General features: G+C 35.3%; 1 pseudogene; it reads left to right on the forward strand.

The window, feature by feature from the left end:
* Positions 1 to 3,064: 3,064 nt before the first annotated feature.
* LOC123850470 (WASH complex subunit 3-like) lies at positions 3,065 to 3,642 on the forward strand (annotated as a pseudogene).
* Positions 3,643 to 18,983: the final 15,341 nt, after the last annotated feature.

The raw sequence follows: 18,983 nt of genomic DNA on the forward strand, positions 1-18,983 counted from the left end.
TTGCAAAGCTCCCATTATGTTTTGAGGTCTCTGATCATAGGTGTTATTTTGTGGTGGTCAAGAGCACAGGTCAAATTTACATACAAGTTACAGTTCCACCAATTTATAGTTGTGTGTACTGGGGATTTACTTGATTTCCTGGTCCCAAAGCATCCAGTCTGGAAATTGAAGAAAATAATAGTATTTATCACATGGAAGGCTAAAAAGAAATAGATTATCCAACAAAAACAAAACAACAAAAATAAAAACAAACAAAGATTTGCACTGTGCCTGGTATGTAGTAGGCCTGTTATTCCACTACTTTTGTTCCAAAAGTTTGCTGATGATCTTAATTATAGATGGAGAAGATATGTATCTATACTGTATCTATTCTGACACCACAAATTCTACCATTAAAAATGTATCCCCATGCATTATGCCTACATCACTCTTTATAATGCTTATAATGGCAAATACACATAATGGAATATACGATTCCCATCCTTATTTATATGTTTTATCAATTCATTTATTGATCAAATATTTTCAATTCCTACCACTTTTCATTCTACCTCTTACATGGTTATTCAGTTGAACCATAACTGTGCTGGTGCTAGGGGACATGTTTTGTAGCATTACTCGAGAAGTGTAATTGCATCTATATTTTAGCCATATATAATGCATTTGTGTGGTTTTTTTGAAAACCAAAAAATTCCCCAGTGTAGATGTTACTTAGAAATATGCTTTTCAGTGATCTCCTGAACAGATTCCTGCCTCACACCCACAGTTTTCCATAATTTTTTTAGGAACTTCCTCACTTGCTCAGGTCAGTTAACACCTGGGATCATCCTTAAGTATTCTGCTTTTTTTATATCCTGTATTTGATATGCCAAAAAAGAATCTAGTTAATTGTGTTTTAAATATAGCTACATATCTGTTCATTTCTCTCTAACCCCACTGCAGCCACTGTGGTCCTGGCCATCATAATCTCTCATTTGGATTATTACGATAGCCTCATATCATATCACCATGTTCCCATCCTTGACTTCCTATAGTGTTTTCCAACAGCTACAAAAAGGATTTATTTATTTATTTTTTATTTATTTATTTATTTATTTATTTATTTTTTTTTTAAATTTTTTTATTCTTATGTTAATCCCCTTACATTACAACATTAGTTTTAGATGAAGTGTTCCATGATTCATTGTTTGTGCACAACACCCAGTGCTCCATGCAGAATGTGCCCTCCTAAATACCCACCACCAGGCCAACCCATCCTCCCACCCCCCTCCCCTCTAGAACCCTGTTTGTTTTTCAGAGTCCATCGTCTCTCATGGTTCGTCTACCCCTCCGATTTCCCCCGCTTCATTCTTCCCCTCCCGCTACCTTCTTCTTCTTCTTCTTTTTTTTTTTTTCTTAACATATATTGCATTATTTGTTTCAGAGGTACAGATCTGAGATTCAACAGTCTTGCACAATTCACAGCGCTTACCAGAGCACATACACTCCCCAGTGTCTATCACCCAGTCCCCCCATCCCTCCCACCCCACCCCCCACTCCAACAACACTCAGTTTGTTTCCTGCGATTAAGAATTCAAAAAGGATTTATTTAAACATAAGATTACATAGATATCCTTTTTAAACTTTGTTAATGGCCCCTCTTTTATTCAATAAAAACAGAAGTACCTTAAGGCCCTACTTATTCTTGTCCTCCATTACTACTTTGATTTCTGTTGTGCCTGGTTCACTCCATTCTCTCAACAGGCTTCCATACTGTCCTTCAAGCACAGTAAACATGTTTACACCTAACAGAAAGTCCTCAAGTATTTTCCTTCACCTGGGCTGTTCTTTCCATAGATATTTACATCTCATATCTTCACCTTCTTCAAGCTAAATTCTCAGTCTTTAAATGAGGTCTACCTTTATCACCCCTTGCCACTTTATTTTGCAAACTGTGTCCATGTCACTTATGTAATTAGCATTACTGATACAAAACCTGCTTTACTTTTACTTTTTCTCATTAAACTTATTTTATAGAAATATATTTATATGTCTATACGTTATATGTATGTATACATATAATGTATATGTACACATATGTGTGCATATACACATATATATAATTTTATTTGTTGTCTTTTTTCCCCCCAAAGATTAGAGAAAACATTTGGAATAGATCCTGGCACATAGTGTTCAAAAATATTTTGTGAGTGAATGAAAGAATGAATTGCAGTTATGATTATATGGTGATTTTTGCCAAATATAAAATGCTCTGGGATTATCTAATAGGAAAGCCTTGTTAAGTCTGTCATGGCAGGAAAGGCATACTAAAGAAAATGGTATTTGAGCAGAAGTCTGAAAGAGGAGTAGGAATTAGCTACACCTGAGAGCCGAGTATATAAAAACAATGAAAACAGGAAAAGCATGTTTCTTGGTCCTAAGGCAGGAAGATGCATAATCTGTTTGAGGAATTTAAGGAAAGGCAAAATTGTGGGTGCTAATAGAATGGAGAGTAACTGCTTATGTCACTGAAAATTTAACTGAGTACTTCCCTAAGGATTCTCCTATTCTGAGCAGGTGCTTTTATTTAGCATTCTCAATGAAAAGAAACTAGGAATCAGCCAACCATGGTGCTGTGGAGACTTTCAGTTAGTTTTGTGTTACTGAACAAACTCAGTGCGTGTATCCTCGTCTCTGAACCTGGGTTGCCTGCAGGGGGCAGGTGGAACATGAATAGCTTCTCTGAGACTGTTCAGTGATTTCTATGAAACAAGAGAATAGTCTGGACAAATGTAGGGTTTCTGGGAATAGAAAGAAATGAATAGATGATAGATGTTTGGAAATAGAAACCGCAGGGTTCAGAGACTGATTGGATTGTACCAGTTGGTCTCACTTATGGAATGTCAAGTGTTAGAGATTTCACTTCCCTAATGTTTTCCTCATCTTCACTGGGAGATTCACTTGTTGTTCTGTCCTCCTAGGAAATTATGAGACATTATATAAAATAGAATTAAAGAATGTAGGCTTTGGGTGATCCCATCCGTGAGGGGTTTGTAGGCGAGCCCTGGGTCTCTCGCGCAAGGAGATGGATGAGGATGGGCTTCCTCTCAGGAGGGTCAGGCACAGACCTGACCAAAGTGCCAGCTGTCCCACTGAAAACACCAGTGGCATTTTCTAAACCAGTTTGTAGTGAACACTTTACAGTTCCTCAACCACTTTCCTACGGCTTGTAAGGAGAAACTGGCAGAACTTTCTCTTCATATCTAACAAATTAGAACAACTGTCAGTATTTTCGTTGCAAAATTGTCATTTACCCAGGCCTAGATGATGTCACATTTGAAGTGTCTCCTGTAAGTGACACTGGTATCACAAATGAATCAATCACATTCTGAAACCACTTCAGAGCAATCACAGCAGAACAGTATCTCCTGGACCACAGGAGAGTGAAATAACATCAGAAAATATCTTACTTGTAGCCAAGGACCCAAGATATGCCAGATATCTCAAAATGGCTCACGTGGGTATTCCAGTAATGGCAAGAAGATTACAGAAAAATGATATTGGAAGGACCCACGCCTTCTTGAGAGGTCACATGTTCCAGTGCCTAATAGCAAAGGTGAAACAAAAGAAAGTTCGGATAGTCAATCTTCTTTTAGTAACTAAACTTAATTTTGGTAAAAGTTACATGTACATGTGTAGGTCTTTGTTTACATTCTGTAAGAAAGCCTGAACTTGAACTCTTAGAGAAACATCAAAGGGCTATATATCCACCACAAGTTCTTCTATGTTAAAAAAAAAAAAAAAAGACAAAGCATTTATAACCAAAGGAAAAAAAAAAAAGAATGCAGGCTTTGGGAAAGCCAGATCCTAATACTGAATTTCCGACTCACAGATGGACCTTGATGAAGTTGTTTCTCCTTTCTAAGCCTCCATTTCCTTATTAGTGAAATGAAGATAATTCCCTCCTGGGATTTTTGTTATTATTAACTTAGATGATGTATATGAATTATGTAACTTCATGCTTGCCACTTAGTAAATGCAGAAGATGCAGGAACTGTTAGTTATTAAGAATTTACATAGCTTCCTCAACATAAAAGTCATACACTTCCAGGAGGCAGGAAGGCCATCTTACTTATTTCAACAAAGCATGATGTCTAAACGTAGCCATGCCGTAAGAGGTTTAAATTTGTGTGGAGTCAAACTAAATATAAGTGAAGACTAGTGATTCTGAGCAGAGTTATGCAGGAACTTTCAACTTATCCCACACTGCTGTCCATTCTCTTCTTAGTTCACTATTCTTTCTGACTTCAGGGAGCGTTCCATCAGTGAATAGTGATTTCATTTATGGCCATTTCATATACATGGCCCATCAAGTATGTTGAATATAGATCTGTCTTCAGAATATTCATGCCAAGTTATTAATAGCTAACAATGTTCATTTGCAATTTATTGGGGAGAAGATTTAAATAAATATATTTTAAGTCAGGTACTGGTCTTGTATTGGTAACTTTGGGGATTGATCTTTTTCTAATATGTCTCAACTATAAGGTAGAGATAGCAATCTCTCCTACTCCTAAGGATCTCTTAGGTTAGCTGCCTCCTCATTTTAACATAAATTCAGATATGAGTATTAGGAAGGATTACAAAAGGTCTAGTCCCTTGCTTTCAGAAACATAGGATACATTTTTCTTCATTCTTCATTTTAAATAACTTGAGTCTCAACAATATTAAGTAATCTGCACATAGGTAGTAAGAGACTGGGTGACTTGTACTTTCTGTCTTCTGTTTATAGTATCACATAGAGCTCCATACTGAACAAACCCCAAAATGGGCCCCACTGTAGATTAGGAAAATGTGTTAGTGGTACCCATAACCAATCTAATAATGAAAGTTATTAAGCAGAGGGACTTGCCCATCGATGTGAATCTCTGAATACAAAGCCTGACATGGATTTCTCGCAGGCGCCAATGCAGTTTCAAAAGCCATTTGGATTTTTTTTTCTTTTGAATGTCTGATTATAAAACTTTGAAATATAAAGCTTCAGCATGAAAACCCTGACATAGCCTTAACTACTGTAAAACTAGCAGGCAAAGCTATAATAATTTCAGCTTTATAACATCTAAAATTGAATTACTCTCATTTCATGGCAGAGTCAATATTGCTAATGGATTAAAAACATGGCTGATAAAAGTATTGTTGAATTCATTTTTGGGGAGTCATGAAAAAAATGATTTTTCTTGTGGTCTGTGGCAATTGAAACTTGGCATTAATCTGAAAAGAAACCTCATACACTGTCGTAAGTAAATGCTTGAAAGTCAAAATAAATGAGGTTAAAAGTGGGTCTAATTAAGTGGTTGTGAATGTTTTCTGGCATACCCCATTCTATTACTAAAATACCAGTGGGAGACTGCGGCCCAACTGTGAAAGGCCTGATCTACAAAGGAGACAGTCAATGGCAAGAGACTATCCATGAAGTTGGATATTACAGAAGTTTCTGTAAGCATATTCTAGGAATCTGTCAGTAGGACGATGGATTGAGAATCCTAGGAAAGTGATTAGTCTACACTGCTTTTCAGCTTTGTACATTTGGACCAATCTTCTCTCTGGTTTTACTGTATCTACCAAATAAGGAGACAGTCTGCTAGAATATGACTGTTTTATGCTCTGCGATTCTATAATATCCAGTACAGGTACCATATTCACATCATTTAGAATGTTCTGAATTTGCAGATTTAATAGTTAGCTTATTGAGGCCTGCTTTAATGCTGGATGTGGCCTTTTTGCCCCCAAAACAAAAGTTCTCCATTTTTTACTATCAAAAAGCATGAACAGTTAAATATTAAAATTAATTTTTTAAGATTTTATTTATTAGAGAGAATGCACCAGAGAGAAGGCAGGAGTGGAGGGGAGGAGCAAAGGCAGAGGGAGAAGCAGACTCCCCACTAAACAGGGATCCTGAGACAGCGCTCAATCCCAGAACCCTGGGATCATGACCTGAGCCAAAGGCAGATGCTTAACTGACTGAGCCACCCAGGCACCCCTGAAATTGAATTTCTATTTAGAGATTCTTTGTATCTGCAGTTAACTAGGGACTACTGTTGAATGTTTTCTTTAGACAACCAGTTCTGCTTATATCATACAGCAGTCTATCTTTTGAAAGCATGGTTCAAGCCTTCTATTCGATACATCTAATTTTTAATAATTTCCCATTGATCAAAAAAAATCTCAGGGGGATGCCTGGGTGGCTCAGTCATTAAGCGTCTGCCTTCGGCTCAGGTCATGATCCCAGAGTCCTGGGATCGAGCCCCGCATTGGGCTCCCTGCTCTGCGGGAAGCCTGCTTCTCCCTCTCCCACTCCCCCTGCTTGTGTTCCCTCTCTCGCTGTGTCTGTCTCTGTCAAATAAATAAATAAAATCTTTAAAAAAAAAAATCTTAGGCTTTCAATCAGCCATCCATAGATCTATAGTTAGTGGTAAAAGTCTTGCTTTAGGATTAAGAATCTTTAATTCAGTTTCTAGTTCTGTCTTCTGTGCCACATTTCATCTCTCTATATAAATGTTTTCTATATCTCAAAACTTGTATAAAATGTCACGTGTCAGAATGTGATAATTTTGCCAATAATGTATAATTTGAGTATAATCATGATGCAGTAAGCAGTTCTACTCACATACACACATACACAAGCCTGTACTCTTAAAAATGATGATCTATTAAAGATAAATGCTGAGAACTGTCCTAAATTAAAAGAAATGATAAAAAATGTGAAAACTAAATGAAATGTTTGGTTCTTGATTGATTTCTGGGCAGAAAAAAAAATCGTATTAAAGACAGAACTGGAGGGCGCCTGGGTGGCTCAGTTGGTTGAGCGACTGCCTTCGGCTCAGGTCATGATCCTGGAGTCCCGGGATCGAGTCCCACATCGGGCTCCCTGCTCAGCAGGGAGTCTGCTTCTCCCTCTGACCCTCCTCCCTCTCATGCTCTCTGTCTCTCATTCTCTCTCTCGCAAATAAATAAAATCTTAAAAAAAAGAAAAAAAAAATTTTAAAAAAGACAGAACTGGAATAATTTTTGAAAGTTGAAAATGAACTATATATTAGATAGTAGTATTATATTAATGCTAAATTTTCTAAATTTAATGCTTGTGCTATGTTCCTGTAGGAATATGTCCTGTTTTTAGTAGATACTTGCTTAGGTACTTAGGATGAAGCAGTGCAATGAGTGCAACTTACTCTCAAAAGTTCAGTAAAATAGTAAGAATTATAAGAACAAGGATATGCCAAAATATTAACAATTTGGTGAACCTATGTGAAATTTTTTCAGCCCTAATTATATAAAGGAGATCTGTCTCTAATCTGAGAGACTAATAACAGAAATATATCCTTCTCTAGGTCATCTTAGCCTTAAATAATCCCTACAATTTTTCTATAATATTCAGCTATTATTTGGGCGCCTGGGTGGCTCAGTCGGCTAAGCAGCTGCCTTCGGCTCAGGTCATGATCCCGGGGTCCTGGGATCAAGCCCCACATCCGGCTCCCTGCTCTGCGGGGAGCCTGCTTCTCCCTCTCCCTCTGCCTGCCTCTCTGCCTACTTGTGCTCTCTCTGTCTCTGTCAAATAAATAAATAAAATCTTAAAAAAAATTCAGCTATTATTTAATAACAACCAAGGTTAAGACTGGATAAGAACTGCACAAAAGGAGAATGAAAGGAGACTCGCCAGGTATCTGACATGAACTTTTAAAACAGCTGAATGGGGGCGCCTGGGTGGCTCAGTTGTTAAGCATCTGCCTTGGGCTCAGGTCATGGTCCCAGGGTCTTGGGATCGAGCCCCACACTGGGCTTCCTGCTCAGTGGGAGGCCTGCTTCTCCCTCTCCCACTCCCCCTGCTTGTGTTCCCTCTCTCGCTGTGTCTCTCTGTGTGAAATAAATAAATAAAATCTTAAAAAAAAACCAGCTGAATGAAATATTAAATAAATGAAAGAAATAATGCAAAAATATTGCGAAGAACTGGATATAATAAAAATCAATTGAAAAATTCTAGTACTAAAAAAAGTAAAATGAAATTAACTCAATTATGTGTTTCAGAGCAGATTAAAAACAGTTGAAGAGAATTAGTGGATTGAATGACATGACAGAGAAAGTATGCTAACGGAAAAATGCCAATAAAAAATAATGGAAAATGCAGAAAAGAATGTAATAAAATAGGGAGAAATTAAAAGGTCTTTTATTTATATATATATATATGTTTGGAATCTCAGAGTAGTAGGAGAATGAACACAAGGTAGATGATAGAATAAAATAGAATAAAAGTAGAAGAGAATTTTCCAAAACTGAGAAAATGCATCAAGCCACAGGTCCAAGAAGTGCAATATATTTAAGAGAAATATAACGAAAACCATAGTATCTTAAAAGCAGCCAAAGTAAGGAAAAATAAATATTTAAAAGAACAATACAAGGGTGTACTGCTGAATTTTCAACACAAATACAGAAACCAAAAGAATTTTTTAATTCTTGAAAAATTATAAAATGAAGATTACAGAAAGTGCTTTTTAGAAATCATTGAACACTATATCCAAAACTGATGAAGTACTGTATGTTGGCTAATTGAATTTAAATTTAAAAAAGCTTTTTAGATAAGCAACAACTATGAAATTTTAGTGAGTCTCTCTCTCTCTCTCACATACACACACCCCTACCTAAAACGTACTTCAAACAGAAGGAAGATGACTCATGATGATAAACGTAGAGATGCAGGGTAGAATCAAGAGTAGATAAAGGGGTATGTGTGTGGATACATCTGATATAACACTTACAGTATAAATTAGTTATTATTTATCATGGGGTCCTAAACATATCGAGAATTAAGATGCATGGTGATAGTGGAACATAGGGCAGAAGGGGAATAAACAAATGTTCTCAGAACTCATATTTTTGAAAAGTGGGTAAAGGACCAATTCATATTAACCTTGAATAAAGTATATTTTTATAGCTAAGGTAAACACTAAAAGAAAGAAAAATGAGAATGTATAAATAATAAAATAATTGAGGGAGAAAATGAAACAATACATTAATGATTAATTTACCAAAGACAAGAAAGAGAGATTTGTGAACATAGAACATGAAACAAATACAAAAATGGTAATAAGATAGTAGATTTAAACCTGAATGTGTCAGGAATTATATTAAAGGCAAATTAACTGATTTAAATAATAAAGATGGTCTATTTAAAATAGAGCTACCTTAAGTAGTTAGCTAGATAGAGACATGGATAAATTATAGAGCAAGGTATCAAAACAGCTAAAGTAATTGATTTGTGTTACCTCTTTATCTTAATGTAAAGCCCTGTGATGATTAGATTAAGATGGTACCATCATTTTACAAATACAACAAATTTAATTCAATAAATATGTAGATATTAAGTGGCTGCTAGTGTTGCCATAACCCTGATATGACTTATGCCAACACTGAATAAATATCATACCAGGTGTCTATTCAGAGCTTGTGAAGCCAGTTAACCCAACTGTGTGTCACAGATCTGTCATCCTTTTTATTGCTCAAATTCCAATTATTATGGCTATATATCTTCTCTGGATTCTCATTCCCAGATCGTTCAGAGCTTCCAGCCCCCATGTCGCAACTGTCTGCTACTGTCCTTGATCTCGACCTCTATTCCACGACACACAAATTTCCATATATCTTTAAGTGGTTTATTGATTGTCCTTGTTTTATTTTATCATTTTGTTCTAACTGTAGTAATTTTAATAGAATACTACCCATTCCTCCACTACCACTGGATCAGAACACAAATCATCATGTTTCTAATTCATGCTAGAAATGAATATATCCTGGAAGTTAATGTTTCCATCCAACTATTTCACTGACTATGACTACTCCTCATTTTATCCCTACCATCTATCAACCTTCTGGTCTCTCCCATATATTTGTTGAACATATTGCCATTAAACTCAGAAACTTTAAAAAATATCTTGTCCCATCCTGCAAGTTTCAATACTTTTGAAGGTGACCTATCCAAGTCTTTCAGTTGTTTAACATATACCGTTTTTGTGACCTTCATTCTATAAACATATAATACCCTGGATCTTGTTATTACTGGGAATCACTGTGCTTCTGTAATACCTAATTACTGTATCACATTCTGACGACAGCTTTTTAAGCCCAAGTTCTCTTGTTCTTTGCTTCCCACAAGAACACATTTTCTGACTGTATCCTATTTTCAAGGACTCTTACTCCCTTTATTCTCCCTTATTAATGCTTTTATTTATAGTGTCTAACTCCCTCCCTTTGCTTCAGACTAGCGACCCCTCCTTTCTTCATATCTTTGTTTATTCAGTATGTAATTCTTTTTCCATAATTTTAAACTCATATTTACAAAAAACCTCAGCCCCTTTGCCCACTTGCAATTCCATTGCTATCCCTACACTAAACTGCACACTTGGATCAATATAAACATTTGCCTTATTCCATTCTTTACTTGGGTAGCTAAAAAAAGTAAGCCCACCATACCCTCCTCCCCAACTCCTGACTGCCCCTGGGGAGCTTTTGCCTTTTTTTTTTTTCACCCCAGAGAAAATAATTTGATAAGAACTTTCTAAACTATCTACCTCTTATATAAACTTAACTGTAGCTATATCTATCTTTATCTCCATTTCTTCTTTATGTAATATAACAGTTACTTCATTCTATCTTAATTTATAACCTTACACTGCTCTCTAGATTCCATAAGACTGTGCCTTTTTAAGGATAAAATTGCATTATCCTTTTATTTATCCTGTTTCTCAACTTTTTCCACTTAGGTTTTCTCAGCCTCTGTACTTCGAACATAAATACATTCAAACCATCATCAAATAAACAAAAAGCATTGATCTTACATCTAATGGAGCATTATTGTTATTTCATTGTATTTACAGAAAGAATATTCTAAAAACTGCCTGTACTTGAAGCATGAGTTTCTTGAAATCCCACTCACTGTTTGGTAGGATAGGGCTTCTTTTTGTATCATTACACCACTGAAACCGTATCAAAATCATCATTAAAGACTATGTTGTAGCTAAGTTAAAATATAATTTATATTCCTTATTTCTGAAGCATCGGGCAATTGTCGCAGTTTAGGTTCCTTGAGAAGAAGTCTCTGAGATTTAACATGCAAAAGTTTCTTTGGGATCAACACCTATTGAGAGAAGGAAGCAGGATTGGGTAGAAGGAAAAGTTGAAATATGACACAGTCTCATTGGAGGCCTAAGCCAACCCTATGGGCAATTCTGAAGTTGAGATGACATGGGGATTTTCCTGAGTTAGAACATGAAGAGTGGAGCTTTACAATGAGCAGTTGTATGTGGACATTGAGAAGGAGATGTGGACTTGGGTGAGACAGTTCTCTTCAACTAGGAACATCTTTCTAGAGGGTTTAAAAGCTCAAGGCTGTCTGCCACAGCACTGCCAGCTATTAGAGAAATACATTCTTTATTTCTGAAGGGGATCTAAGTAGTGCATCATAGCATCCAATACAGCAATGTTTACCAATCGGGCTTCTTAATAAATTTCTTTTCCATATGGATTACAACTACCCCTACAAAACTTGTCAAGAAGAGTTAATTATTAAAAATTGATGTTGAGTAATTCTCCTCACTGGCTGGCTCCTCACCTGCCTTCTGGTGATTCTAGGAGAGATGCACGGAGGAGAATGCCAAACAAAAAGGCCCTTTTTACTAATTGTGTGTTTGACTGCATTCCAAAGGCTTTGTCTGGTCATGTTTCCTAATCATAAATTCTTAAACTTTTATAAGTTACAATGGAACTATATCGTGATAACTCTAATAATATCCATTTCTAGCCCAGTGTATTTCCCTGAGCTCCAAAGATATATATCTAATTATTTACTAGACACCTCCATGACTAACATTTCAACTTAACATATCTAAAATGAACTCATTATTTTTCATCTTAAAAAATGTTTATTTCTCTATATCCTTTTGAAAAATAAAATTTGATATTAAATTGTTCATTCATAGAAAAGATATGCAAATAATGATTGCACAGAGAAATTATAAGAAATTAAACACACCCATTAAGTGCCACCTACGTCAAGAAATAAAACACTCTGAGGACAATAGAAACCTTTTTTTAGGTCCACCTTTTCTCCAGAGGTAACCATTATCATGATTTTAGGCTTTTTCTTTCTTGCCCTGTTTTGCCTTCATTTTCTCCAGTTTTATTGAGGTGTAACTGCATAAAATGTTGTATAAGGTGTAAAATGTGCTGATTTGATACACATATATATTGTGAAATGATTACCACAGTTGGGTTAGTTTACATATCCGTCACCTCACATAATTACCATTTGGGTTTTTTTTGTGGTAAGAACATTTAACATCTACTCTCTTAGCAACTTTCAAATATTTGATACAGTATTGTTAACTATAGTCACCATGCTGTACATTAGATGTCCAGCATTTATTCATCTTATAATTGGAAATCTGTATCCTTTGACCAACACTTCCCCAGGTCTCCCGTTTCTCAATCCCTGGCAACCACCATTCTACTCTGTTTTCATGAGTTTGACATTTTTAAATTCTCATATAAGTGAGATCATACACGATTTGTCTTTCTCTGACTTATTTCACTTAGCATGTTTTCAAGTTCCATCCATATTATTGAAAATGACAATTTCCTTCTCTTTATGGCTGAGTAATATTCCATTTTACACACACACACACATCACGCACACACAGACATACACACCACGTTTTCTTTATCCATGCACCCATCTATGGACATTTATGTTTCTTCTTTAATTTGAACATATAATGAACATATAATGAACATATGAACAAATGAACAAAATGAACATATAATCTCCTTATATCTAATAATTCTTTCATCTGTGCTTAATGTAAATGAATGAATATTAGCTCATGTTTTAGAGCTTATTATTTGAGTGGAAGAATATTAAACAGTTCATGGCTAGAGAGTTTGCTTAACACATAAAACAATGGTGGGTATTAATGCCAAGCCCATAGCATTCTTAAAGAATCATGTTAAAAATATTTTTCTGGGGCACCTGGGTGGGTCAGTCGTTAAGCGTCTGCCTTCGGCTCAGGTCATGATCCCAGGGTCCCGGGATCAAGCCCCGCATCGGGCTCCCTGCTCAGCGGGAGGCCTGTTTCTCCCTCTCCCACTCCCCCCAGCTTGTGTTCCCTCTCTCGCTGTGCCTCTCTCTGTCAAACAAATAAATGAATAAAACCTTTAAAAAACATTTTTTTTCTTTTATCTTTACTTCCTCAATTTATTTCTTCAATCTAAACAGCTATCCCTGGAAATTGGGATCATTAGTCATACCCCCATTCCTCTTTTAAAAATTCTTTCTTATTCAAATATTAACATAAAAAGATATCAATTCATTATTTTTTCAGCACTTTTGAGATGCCTACTACATAAAAGGGACTGGATAAGACATCATGTCTGTAAAGCAAACATAACTGTTCATGGAAAGTCCACAGAGTAGCAGTAGTAAAGAAGTAGAATATATTCTCATAAAAGTGATTTGATTGATTTGATTAAATTGAAGAGTTTATTGGACCTAAATATGTGATGACAGTATCAAGATTACCTGGAAACATTAAAAATTCCAGTAGTGGTCAGTTCTTAACACATACTTGTTGAATCGAATCATGTGTTTTGCATGTTGTGCAATGCTTTTTTACTCTAAGAGATAATAGTCAAGAAAAAGATAAATGGACACGCTTGCATCTCAATAATGAAGACATTTTGAAGTATTACTCTGATGTACATATGATTGATTAGAATACTTCAAAGTACTTCTTGTTTGTAGAAGTGAAAATAAAACACTAGAAAAACTTCCCTATTGCAATGGAAAAATTTGTCATTAGAATTAATGTTAAATGATTTTTCATGCCTGTCCTCTCCATTTTAGGCTTTGGTAGAATTTTAATAATGCAGATGCTACATGCATTATGTTGATAAGATTCTATCAGTAGGTTATATAGGTGGTGAATTTATGCCCATTAATTTGAAATGTGAATTGGGGGGAAAAAAATCTAACTAATTGGATAGATTGTCCAACTTGTAAGATTTATCATTTCATTTTGAATTGATTACTTCTATCAAAAGGCATAGATTTACTTAATATAATTAAACAACCAGGCTATTTGCTGTTATATGGTAACTAGCATATTTTCAGGGCATGGTGCAATGGATGAATTGATCTACCGAACACAATTACACCTGTTCATTGGGCTTATAAAAGAAGGCTAAGAAATTCCAATAAGTAATTTCAATCTGTTATAATAAATGGAAACTAAATCTGAAAAGCTGTTGAATCTGAGACAGGATAAGAAAGGAAAAACAGTTTATTTTGTTTTGAAAGTTTGTCCTTTGATAGTTCTTACATTTAACTAGTGAAAATAACAAAGCACACATCAGTCTGGCACGAAAGGAAGTAGATGTGGATTTTTCTCCTACATTGCAGAATATTATTATTCAAGTAGTACATAGTTTTCAGATGTTGAGCAATCATTGTTCTTTCAGCATAGTGAAAAAAATAAAGCGAGGCTGTTTTAAAGCAGGAAAGATTATACTGTGCAGTAAGGAGAGACTTCATGAATATCAGTGATGTGTCACCATCATGTAGCCCAGTGTATCCTCTAATGGTAATATAGACTGGAGTTATTTGTCTGGGTCATTGTTGGGGTTAACACAACTGCCAAGAGTCAAGGAGTATGTAGTAACATGAAGAAATGGGAGGTCAATCTGTCTATCCATCTATCTGTCATCTGTCTATCATCTGTCTGTCTATCCGTCATCTATCTATGTTAGTTTGCAATGCTTTCAGTTACAAAATATAAGACAAAACAAATTAAAACAAAAACAACTAAGTCACTTAACTAATAGGTGTGTTTTGTTTTGTTTTCACTTAGCAAGAAGTCTGCAAGTAGGCTCTCCACATTCAGGGCTGCTACTAAAACTTGGTAATGTTTTTGGGAGCAGGGTTATTCTAATAGTTTTTCTACACTATCTTTAGTGCATAAACCTTCATCCTTATGCTTACCACTTTTATTACTTAGGAGAGGTTGGAAGATTCTGTAGTATTTACATACAGCTCTGCTTCAGGGGCTCAACACAACCAAAGTGTATTTTCTCATGCAGAGTCCAGTGTGCATCCAAGTGACTCTCTGTGGCTGCTCTCCTCCATGCAATAACAAAACATTCCAAGCCACTTTGATCTGTAGGTTCAGCCATCTCAGCACAGTATTTCCATAGCCCCCACTGGAAAGGAAAAAAGAGGAAGACTGGGGTTTTTCACTGCCTCTACCTGGAAGTGACACATGTCATTTCCATCCATAGTCAGTCATATGGGGCAATGAGTATAGTTTTGCATGTACAATGACACAGGGAGATTTAGATATTAGGAATAATAGCAATGTATAACTCATTACTGTATGGTTTTAAAATGGCAGTTGTATAAGGTAACAGTAAATTCAGTCTGTATGTATGCTTTCTAAAGATAAAAAAAATAGAAAGGGGTGGGGAAAGATGAATTGAGAAAGGAAGGGACAAAAAATGCTTTTATCTAGTTATACTTACTTTTTATTTGGAGTAGCACATTACTAAGATAGGCTTTTCTTAACAGAATAGGTGGGTTGTGCTATTTTGCACAAATAATTTTGTAAGAATATTTTGCCTCAGAGAACATTACAGAGTGTTGTCCAGATGGTGGTGAATGGGCTATTTGAATTGCAAACACTAAGGTTGAATTTTTGTTTATTATCTAGCTTTAGGAAGAAGTAGTCCCTGCTGCCCCATCACACTAAGGTACTATGTATTGTGGTTGGCAGCATCAGGCTCTTACATAATGTGATTCACAAAGATTAGAAGTGAGTCTTCTTCCCATGTATCGCTACAGGCCAAAGTTACAGAATCCACCTAGATGTCAGTAATGAGATGTTTGAGGCCATGGAATCATATAAGTTGTAGAGGATATTACCTTTGAAACTGACCCAGAAAAATTGCCAAGAATGAAGCTTGGAAGGTAAATGCTGCATAATGCTGTAGAGCCAGGGCTAACAGAAACCTGCAGAAGAGCATGTGAAGAATTTATCTTGAAATGTGCCTAAGAGCTCCTACTACCTTTCAGGTTGGAACACTGGCTTTACTTCTAGAACCTACAGAATTACCAGCCTCTTAGTGGAAAGGTGTGTTTCTGGCTAACCCATGAATGTGCCAGCAGATGCCTCCACAATATCTGATGGTGTGTTTTGGGGAAAAGACAAAAACTTCTGGGGACTTACTGGGATTAGGACTTACTGCCTTTCCCCTCCATCAATGTTTTAAAATATCAATGCTGAGAAAAGGGCAATAGTCACAGTTACTATTGTGACTAAGTAACATTTCTAACTCCAGGGCCTCAAAATGATAATAATAAAAAATAGTATTCAGTTTATATCATGGAGCTCAACCATGCTTCTTGTGGGGATATATGAAAAATTACGGATTTTCAGTCAGATAATAGGCCACATCATGCCATGCCATACCATACCATACTACATTTAATATAAACGTCTCCCCAGTTCTGCTTTGATTTTTCTCTATTTTATCTCTATAATGATGATGATGATGATGATGATGATAATGAAGAATCTGGTGACTCCAGAAATACTTAATGAAGGGGATTTTCGGTACTAGGAGCATTTTTGCTCCCAAATGATTTCTTGTGACACTAGAAATGTTAAAAATAGGCTAAAGACTACAAGGGGTGGATGTTTCTTCTGTTCTTTACAGTGGTAGGTCTGATATATATACTAATTCAAAAAAGAGGTATTAGTATAATCCAAATATAAATTATTTCTAATGAAACTTAAGAAAATGTAGGAATTCTTTGAATTGAATACACTACTTAGTTTTGAATTTTTCCAAAGTGTCTCAGGGTTTAAGGGGACTAAGAATGTCCTCTACTCCCACTCCTTAAATGCTATTTTGAGAATGGAATTACTAAAATAAAGATCTTTCTTCTTTACTTTCCAGTTATTGGGTCTCCTATAGTCTTCTATTCAGTTATTTATATTCAAATATCAATCCATGGTGTATCTAATAGACTGGTTCCAGAACATCAGTGATATGTGAATGGACACCTACTGGCCACCTGGGCACATTAAAGGTCTCATAGTTATGGATATTATTTATAACCAGGAAAATAATATTTACTTTAAACATTGTATTTACTATGATACTTTAGTCATTTTTACCTTTGTACCATGTTTATTCCGGGGACTCTGCTAAGATATCCAATATCTTTGAAATCTATTAAAAATTATACGAAGCTTTGCTATTATCATTAATTGAAATAAATATATTTCCTCCTGGTTGAGTCCTGACCATGTCAGGTAATGCATTAAGCCCTGAACATACTATCTGGTTTAAATCTCATACCTGCACAATGAGGCCAGTATCATCTCCACTTTCTAGAAAGATTGAGTGATTTGAGCCACGTCTCTCACTCCTGCCTGTACTCCTGGCGGTTGTGCTGTTTGAAACAATTTCCTTTTTTTAAAGCCAGTACCTGCTAAGCATATAATGATGTTTTTGTTTCTTGGTGGAATGAATGAATTAGCTAAAGGAACTAACAAGTGAAATGATTAGTTTTGCTAGGAAGGTTTACCAAGTTAAAAAAATGTAAGATTTATTCAGTTAATAGTGTGTTAGATCTGGGCAGTTATAGAAAAGTCCATTTTAAACAAATAATCTAGGCTACAGGCTGAGAAAGAAAGAATATTAAAAATAATTAAAATAGTAGCCACTTTTTCATTTAGTTGTGAATGTTAGTAAACAGTTATATGTCACTCAACATTTCTTCCATAAACTAGACTAGTATATTTCAACACTTTCTACCCTATCCTCACTTTGATAAACAAAGACTCAATGGCCTCCTTTAATGTTACTTAAAATTTCAAATTAGATTATTATCAACAAATGGAACTGGGAAAATTGGATATCTATATACAAAAAAGAATGTTGATTCTTACTTTGCCCCATGTACAAAAAATTATCTCAAAATGGATTGTAGCTGTAAATGTAACACTTAGAAATATACATTTCTAGAAGAAAATATGGAGAAAAACTCTATAAACTGTTTAGACAAAGATTTCTTAGATACAGGACACATGAACCCTAAAAGAATATGTTGATAAATTGAACTTAATCAAAATTTAAAACATTTACTCTCTGAAAGATGCTGCTGAGAGAATGAAAATAGAACTCATATGTGAAAGTCATAAAGAAGATAACTCATATCCTGAATTTATAAAGTCTCAGAATGCAATAATAATAAATAGCCCAATAAGAAAATGGACAAAAGATTTGAGTAAACACTTCACCAAATAAGATATTTAGATAGTAAATGTGCATATGAAAAGGTGATCAACATCATTAGTTATTAGGGAAGTAAAATTCAAAAACTAAAGCCACAAAGAATATAACAGCATACCTATTAGAATGACTAAAATTTTGAATACTGACCATACCCACATACTGCTGAGGAGGCAGTACTCTTGTATAATTCTAGAGGGTAATGTAAAATGGTACAACTGTTTGACAACTTGTCAGCGTCATAAAAAATTAAATATATACCTACTATATGATCTAACCCTGCCACACCTGCATGGTTGCTTAAGAGAAAACATATATCCCGACAAAAACTTATACACATAGAGCAGCATTACTTGTAATAGCTAAACTGTAGAACAACTCAAATTCTCCATCAACAGATAAATGGATAAACAAATTGTAATATAGCCATACAATGGAAAACTACTCAGCAATATAAAAGGAATGAATTATTAATATACAAGACAACACAGATAAATCTCAAAATAATTATGCTGAGAGAAATAAGCCAGATAATATAAGAAGTCATATTGTATGACTTCATCTATAAAAAAGTCTGAAAATTCCAAACTAATACGTATTGATGGAAA

The sequence above is a fragment of the Mirounga angustirostris genome, unplaced genomic scaffold (assembly GCF_029215605.1).
Source record: "Mirounga angustirostris isolate CCGP_5_RB_7025 unplaced genomic scaffold, mMirAng1.0.hap1 SCAF_10, whole genome shotgun sequence".
Lineage (NCBI taxonomy): Eukaryota > Metazoa > Chordata > Mammalia > Carnivora > Phocidae > Mirounga > Mirounga angustirostris.